This window comes from Colobus angolensis, unplaced genomic scaffold, assembly GCF_000951035.1.
Source record: "Colobus angolensis palliatus isolate OR3802 unplaced genomic scaffold, Cang.pa_1.0 Scaffold122, whole genome shotgun sequence".
Taxonomy (NCBI): Eukaryota; Metazoa; Chordata; class Mammalia; order Primates; family Cercopithecidae; genus Colobus; species Colobus angolensis.
Window position 1 is genome coordinate 5,615,815 of NW_012113364.1, and position 8,427 is coordinate 5,624,241.

Here is an 8,427-nt window from a genome sequence, read left to right on the forward strand (position 1 = left end):
GTATCACTCTGTTGCTAAGGCTGGAGTGCAGTGGCGCCATCATAGCTCACTGCAGCCTCCTGGGCTCAAGTGATCCTCCTTCCTTAGCCTCCCAAGTAGCTGTAACTACAGGCACTTACCATCACAAATAGTTAATTTTTTAAATTATTTCTAGAAATAATTTAAATTATTTTACAAGCCCAGGCTGGTATCAAACCCCTGAGCTCATATAATCCTCCTACCTCAGCCTCCCAAAGTCTTGGTATTACAGGTGTGAGCCGCTATGCCCAGTCACGTATGACTTTTGAATCTCCAAAAACTTGACTGCTAATAGCCTACTGTTGACCGGAAGCCTTACTGATAACATAAACAGTTGATTAACACATATGTTGTGTATTCTTACAATAAAGTAAGCTAGAGAAGAGGAAATGTTATTAAAATAGCACAAAGAAGAAAAAATATATTGACTAGTCATTAAATGGAAGTGGATCATCATAAAGGTCTTTATCCTTGTCGTTTATTCTTTTTTTTTTTGAGATGGAGTCTCGCTTTTTCGCCCAGGCTGGAGTGCAATGGTGCAATCTCGGCTCACTGCAACCTCCGCCTCCCAGGTTCGAGCAATTCTCTGCCTCAGCCTCCTGAGTAGCTGGGATTACAGGCGCCCAACACCATGCCTGGCTAATTTTTTTGTATTTGTAGTAGAGACGGGGTTTCACCATCTTGGCCAGGCTGGTCTTGAACTCCTGACCTCATGATCTACCCGCCTCGGCCTCCCAAAGTGCTGGGATTACATGTGTGAGCCACTGCGCTGGGCCTCTGCTTGTCTTTTTCACACTGAGGAGGCTTAGGAGGAGGAAGAAAAAGAGGGGTTGGTCTTGCTGTCGCAGGGGTGGTAGAGGCAGAAGGAGATCCGTGTATAAGTGGCCTCTTACAGTTCAAACCCAAATTGTTCAAGGATCAACTGTATGATTTAGAATTAAATGCCAGAAAGCTTTGGTTTTCCTTAAGGAACCATATCATCTCACGGACAAGAAAACTCAGAATGCAATTCCCAAAATAGTTTAAAATAGACAAATGGTTAATGTTAGTCCCTGGAGAGAACACCAACTGGAAATGATCACAGGGGTGGCGCTGGGGTGCAGACCATGTCCTGTTTCTTCATCTGGGTCCTGGTTAGGTAGCACCCAGAATACCCAAAACCCAAATATGTATTGACCCATACAATTATGATCTGAGAGCATTGGTAAATTTTTTTAAGAAATTCCCATTTTCGGGCTGGGCACGGTGGCTCAAGCCTGTAATCCCAGCACTTAGGAGGCCGAGGTGGACGGATTACAAGGTCAGGAGTTCGAGACCAGCCTGGCCAATATGGTGAAACCCCGTCTCTACTAAAAATATAAAAATTAGCCAGGAGTGGTGGCGGACGCCTGTAGTCCCAACTGCCCGGGAGGCTGAGACAGGAGAATTGCTTGAACCCAGGAGGCGGAGGTTGTAGTGAGCCGAGATTGGGCCACTGCACTCCAGCCTGGGAGATAGCAAGACTCCGTCTCAAAAAAAAAAAAAAAAAAAATTCCCATTTTCTGTTTTCTGACCAGAAAGTTCTGATCAGATTAGCAGCTCGATTATATTCTTATACAGTTTTATGACCAGTCAGGCGCAAGGGCTCATGCCTGTAATCTCAGTACTTTGGGAGGCCAAAGTGCGGGGATCACTCGAGGCCAGGAGTTTAAGACCAGCCTGGACAACACAGTGAGACTTTGTCTCTCAAAATTAAAATACAGTAGAATCTGGCCAGGCACAGTGGCTCAAGCCTGTAATCTCAGCACTTTGGAAGGCTGAGGCAGGTGGATCACTTGAGGCTAGGAGTTCAAGATCAGCCTGGCCAATATGAGGAAATCCCATCTCTACTAAAAATACAAAACTGAGCTGGGTGTGGTGGCTTATGCCTGTAATCCCAGCTACTTGGGAGGCTGAAGCAGGAGAATATCTTGAACCCGGGAGGTGGATCTTGCAGTGAGCCGAGATCCAGCCACTGCACTCCAGCCTGGGCGACAGAGCGAGACTCCGTCTCAAAAAAAAAAAAAGAAAGAAAGAAAGAAAAGTTTATCTGTGAAGAAAAAGAGAACAAGAGAGCAAAAGCTAAAGGAGTCGGTAGGAGCTAAGGGAAGGTTTTTTCTAAGATGAGAAAGATCTGAGCAGTCCTACAGAGAGGTGGGAAGAAGCCAGGAGAAAGGAACAAGTTAAAAATTGGGAGAATGAGGGCCGGGCATGGTGACTCATGCCTGTAATCCCAGCACTTTGAGTGGCTGAGGCAGGAGGATCACCTGAGGGCAGGAGTTCGAGACCAGCCTGGCCAACAGGGTGAAACCCCATCTCTACTACAAACATAAAAATTAGTCGGGCACGGCAGCATACACCTGTAATCCCAGCTACTTGGGAGGTTGAAGCAGGAGAATATCTTGAACCCGGGAGGTGGAGTTTGCAGTGGGCCAAGATTGCACCATTGCACTTCAGCCTGAGCAACAGAGTGAAACTCCATCTCAGAAAAACAAACAAAAAAAAATTTGGGAGAACGAGCTATGAGTCTTGGTCCCAGGAGAGACGAGGATGTAGAATGTACAAACGAGGAGAATCGTCTTGAACGAGAAAGAAGGAAGATACCTCCTTCTCAGTCTCCGGGTTTGGTTTCTGGTCATCTTTTTAACCTGTAAATAGCCGTGATGCCTCAGAACTCAGTTCTTCATCTCTTCCATCTCCCGATGATCTCATCTGAGATGGCTTTAAATACCATCTGTACTCTGATTCCCAAGGCTGTCTCCAGCCCAAATCTCTCCCGTGAACCCAGGACTGCCCACTCAACATCTCCACCGGGAGCCTCAACAGACGTCTCCAATTTAACATGAGAAACACCCGACTCCTGCTCTCCTCCCAAACCTGCTCCACCCACAGCTGTCCCCGTCTCAGGCCAAGGAAGCTTGAGTCATCCTCGACTCATCTCACACAACTCTCCAACCCATCAACACATCCCATTGCCTCCATCCTGAAAAAAAAAACAAGAAGTTCAGAATCCTAGCATTTGGCAGACCTCCACTGGTACCCCACTGGCCAGCCACCATCACCTCTCGCCTGGATTACATGTTCACCTCCTGGATGATCTTCCTGCTCCCGCCTTGCCCACCCACAATCTTTCCTCAACACAGCAGTGAGGAGGATCATTTAAAGATGTTTCTCCTCTGCTCAGAGCCCAGCGCTGGCTCCCGCCTCACTCAAAGCAAAAGCCATAGTTCTTACAACGCCTCCGAGAGTTTTCATTCTGCTGCCACCTTTATTTATTTAGGATTGCATTTTATTTAAGATTGCACTTTATGTAGGGTTGCAATTATTTAGGATTGCACTTTATGTAGGGTTGCAATTAATTAGGATTGCACTTTATGTAGGGTTGCACTTATTTAGAATTGTACTTTATTTAGGGTTGCACTTATTTAGGATTGCATTTTATTTAGGGTTGCACTTATTTAGGATTAAACGTTATTAAGGATTGCACTTACTTAGGATTGAGCATTATTAAGGGTTGCACACACACACACATGCCTGTCTCAGGACCTCATCCTCCTCCTCAGCTGTATTTCTCTCCAAAGCGTGTGTCACCGTCTAATGTGCTCCATACTATTTACCTTTCGTGGCTTATTTTTTTATTTTTTTTTTTTGTTGTTGTTGTATTCACTGCCTGCAAGTTCCGCAAGAGCAGGGGATTTCATGTGCTGTGTTCACCGCCACATCCCCGGTGCATAGGACACAGCTTGGCAAAGGATCGATGCTCAGTGCATATTTGTTCAATTCAATTTCCCCAAGTAATTCCGTTGCTTAAAATCCTTCAGTGACTCCATCTCCTTCAAAATGAAGTCCCCGCCTTTCACGCACCCAGGGTCCTTTAGGATCTAACCCCTGTCTCCTCTCCAGCTTCTTCTTTTATCACATTGCCTCCCATAATGGTTAGACAGATTTGCTGCCACTCCCTCGACTGTTTCTTTCACCTCTGTTCTTTGCGGGTATAATTTTTTCAGCCTAGAATGATACTTCATAGCCACCTCTGTCGGGACTCAGTTTGGGGATCATCTACTCGAAAGAAGCTTTCCCAAGGCCAAGATCATCATCCTCCCACGATCCGATCCACTGGACTCGTGCCTCTTGTAGCCTATGACACACACTATTTACCCCCCATCCCTTTACTTGAGAATAGGGGGCAGCCAATCTCATGTGGGTTCCTCCAACCCCTAGCTAGAGAGACCCTCTGCGAATGTTAGGTGGTGGTGGTGGTATTCACTATGATGATGATGATGATCTTTGATCAGTTTTTTTTTGTTTTGAGACAGAGTTTCTCTCTTGTTGCCCAGGCTGGAGTGCAGTGGTGCGATCTCGGCTCACTGCAGCCTCCGGGAGGTGGAGGCTGCAGTGAGCAGAGATCATGCCATTGCACTCCAGCCTGGGTGACAGAGTGAGACTCCATCTCAAAAACTAAATAATTAAATTTGTAAAAAATTGTTAAATCAATGGCTCTCCCTGGTAGGTACTAAGTGTCTCCACACAAATCAACTTACTCTTTTTTAATGGATTGATATATTGATAGACTCATTCTACACCCCAGAGTAGCAGTTGAAGCTCCTCTTTCCATTCACAGCAGTTCTCCCCTTTCAGAGTCTCTTCTCTTCTTCAAAGCATGAAAAAGTGGAAGTAGCACATGAAGAGGGAAGGCTGCTAGCAATCAGAATGGCTCCCGGGGCACTCCTGGAGTCCGCAGGCACCCAGTACAGGTTCCAGTGCAGGAGACAAACTTTTTTTTTAGTACAGTTCAAGTTTCCCCACAAATGGATCTATCTTAATCCAAATTTATTACAGTTACAAGGCTCTTTGATCTAACTGGCTCAGCTGTATTTCTTAAGTAAACTGAGTGAGAATTGGTTTTGCTTAGTCATTAAAAACCACCTATGTTGAAGGTTACGTGTCCACAGACTGGCAGGTATTCATTCAATAAACTTTTATGTTGCTTCCGCGCCGTGCCAGTCCCTGTGCTAGCTTTTGGGAGGGATAGAGTGACAGGGAGGAGGCCATCCCTGCCCTCAGAAAAGGCACAGTCCATCAATCACAGGGGTCACTGTAACTATTTAAACAGTCCAATGCTTTGTGTTAATGTTGATTTAATTCAAGGCAGATGCAACTGAAAGAAGAGATACTCCTTTGTACCAGCTACTTACACAGACTTTAGCTAAATGACTCCATTTAATCCTGACAATGCTACCATGTTACAGACAGAGAAACTGACGCGCAGTGAGATTAACCAGCAGCCCAGGCTACCTACTCTTGTGTGGTGAAGCTGAGACTCCAATGAAGGTCTGTCGGTCCCGAAAGGCCATGCCTTTCCCACCACCCTGTAAGCTAAGAGCCCCCCACGGCCATTAAAGAAATGTCAACAGACCACAGAACTACACAAAGTTGCCAGATCTAAGCAAACTCCCCTGGGACCTGTTTACAGCTTCTTGAAAGCCAGCAGCCATCAGTGAATTAAACACACACACACACACACACACACACACACACACACACCATTAAGTTGAAAAGAAAATTTGACACAAAGGAACAGTCTACTTAATTAGTTATTGTTAATAGGCCCCAGCCGGTACAAAAACACAGTTAGTGACATCTATTTCAAGCCTCTTTTGGCTTCCCTTAGAAAGTAAAAGAAGGGTGTTGACCTTTGGGCCCCCAGGCAACAGAGGAAGAGGTGCCTATAGCTGTGTGGATGAACCTTCTCCACTGAATGGTCTGTGACCTCAAGGAACTCACCCAGCTAACCATGGCCTCAGTCCACTTCTATCCTCAGCTCCAGGAGAGAACCTGATCCTCACAGACCAGCTGACAGCACGACTTTTAAAAAGGACCTCGGCTGGGCGCGGTGGTTCACGCCTATAATCCCAGCACTTTGGGAGGCTGAGACGGGTGGATCACGAGGTCAGGAGATCGAGACCATCCTGGCTAACACAGTGAAACCCCATCTCTACTAAAAATACAAAAAAATTAGCCAGGCGAGGTGGCGGGCGCCTGCAGTCCCAACTACTGGGGAGGCTGAGGCAGGAGAATAGCATGAACCCGGGAGGTGGAGCTTGCAGTGAGTTGAGATTACGCCACTGTACTCCAGCCTGGGCGACAGAGAGACTCCGTCTCAAAAAAAAAAAAAAAAGGACCTCACAACACCTCCAACGCCACCCTCCCCGAAGCCTCCTCCCTTTAACCGGTGCGACCAAGGCCTCCATGCTGAGTTTCTGTTTGCAGGAAACATCTCTCCCAGGGTTACTTTTTCAGAATCTTTAAATCAACCACACAGATCTACCGATGGGCATGGGGATGAGAATTCTTTCCATCAAGAGCTTCACTCATAAGCTCTGGATGGTCTCTCCTAAACCAGAGAGTTTCTGCCACAGCGGAGAGTTTGATGATTCTGATCTTACAAAATGCATTGCACCTCCAGTGTCTGGGAAGCAGACAGGCTGACTTCCGGGACATTCACCCAGAGAAAGTGCCCATCTTTGGCTGGGGGATTGCAAAGGGATTTAGCTGCAAACGCGGTAACTACCGTTCATGGAAACGGTTCAGGACTCTGCAGGCAATCACTTTGGGGGAAAATCCCTACTCACGTGAGCTGTGTTTTGGCTCAGATCCCTCTCAAGACTTGAACGGGGATGTTAACCATTCAGCATGTTTTAAAGCCCCTGGAAAATTCAGTAAAAGCACTTTGCCTCCCAAGCTCCTCTCCCAGGTGGGGAATTGGAAGTCCTTAGAAGTGCTGCTCCCAAGTCACACGAACCCATGCCCCTGGGACCCCCAGAGATGACTGTCACTCAGGCCAATGAAAATGCCTCCCTCTGCCCAAGTCTGACTTTCAGGGATCTCTGTGAAGTTGTGTCAAGCTGATGGAAAGGAAATCTTTCCTTTGGGTATGACTCGGGAAGAGCATTTCACCCAGAAGGCACCCCGTGAGGGTCAAAAACAAATCAATGAAAGATTTGCAGATAGATGTTCTCTGAGCCCATGTGCGATTTACACAATGCAACGTACAAAGAAGATAAATCTACTCCTTCTCTCTGCCAGGCTAGAGCAGATTCCTGAATCAAAACAACTCTTTGCCACAGAACCTGAGACTCGGCTAGAAGTGAGTTTCCTCAAAAGGCACAAGGGACAGGGTTAGGAATTCCTGAAATCACACAGCAAGCATTTGAAAGGAGAGTAAAGAGGAGGGGAGAATGAGGGCAGGGGCGGGGAGGGGGGACAGGTGTCGGCAAGATGTTCCTCCGGGACGATTTACAGGGAGAAAGTTGTATGGAATGAGTTTTCCAATAACATAGGAGTGCAGCCACACAGCCATGTTCCAACCGAGTGGCAGGGCATGGATTTGATAGGCAAGTCAAGTCAGGGTTATGCCGTTTTCATTATCTCCAAGGGGAAGGGACCCGGCCAGGAGGAAATGGTTTTGCATGAGCCAGAGCTGAAAGAAGCGTGTCTCCTCACTCCTCCAAACCACTTTGACAGCTGGGTGAAGCCAGGGCCAAAACAAACACGCCAGGAGCCACCGCCACCTCCAGATCTCCCTACCCCTCCCCTTCCTCCGAAACCCATCAAAACTTGATTCTGTCTCAACTAAACACAAGCTGGGAAATTGGAGAGGAGGATGAGGGGAAGAGGAAAAGCAGAAAGGGGAAAGCAGGCAGCATCCATGCAGTCAGTTATATCATTGATTTAGAGCTACACAAGCTTCAGAGTGTCATCGGCAAGGGTCATACCTCCTGCTGATCTCGGGGGAAATTCTCCAAGATCCATGGCTGGGAGTTAAGGAGAATCTCTAAGCCATCAGGAAGGAGCAGGGCACTGCAGCTCCTCAGAATGATGGACCGGGGCAAGCTTTAATTAACAGGGTCTGATGCCTCTTCTTTTTTGGTAACTGAGCAGATTTAAAGGGCTAGAGTCCCAATTTGAAGGGTGCCAGTGCTGCTGCCGTGGCTGCTGCCGTGTCTGCTCTGGCTGCTGCTCCGGCTGCTGGGAAAGCTTCCTGCAGCCCTCTCACTCCAGCAAGAAAACGGGGCTGAGAAGGTAGAAAAGTGCAGCCAGAACCACCAGAGTCTCTCGGGCTGCATGGTTTGAATCGGAACCACAGGTCCGTGGACCCAGGCACTGCCTACCCTAGAAAGAACCAAGGTCCTGCTTGCTGTCTTCCAGACCGAGGGAAAGAGCTGGGCTCCGTGGAGGCAGGGGGCATCAGTGACACCCTCTTCAGACAAGGGGCTGCACGGGACACTGCCTGGGGAAAGCTGGAAACCTGGTCTGTACTGTGTGCTCCCCTCCTGAGAGCACTGCCACTTATGTAAGCTGCATGCACACACGCCTGCCCATTATACATAC

General features: G+C 47.6%; 1 protein-coding gene across 1 annotated transcript in view; it reads right to left on the reverse strand.

Annotated features, from left to right (window-relative positions):
- The window catches only part of CALN1 (calneuron 1), a 683,678-nt gene extending 675,757 nt beyond the window's left edge, over positions 1–7,921 (reverse strand). The window contains exon 1 of the mRNA XM_011932152.1: positions 7,812–7,921. The gene's annotated coding sequence lies outside the window, so the exon portion shown is untranslated. The remainder of the gene's footprint in view (positions 1–7,811) is intronic.
- Positions 7,922–8,427: the final 506 nt, after the last annotated feature.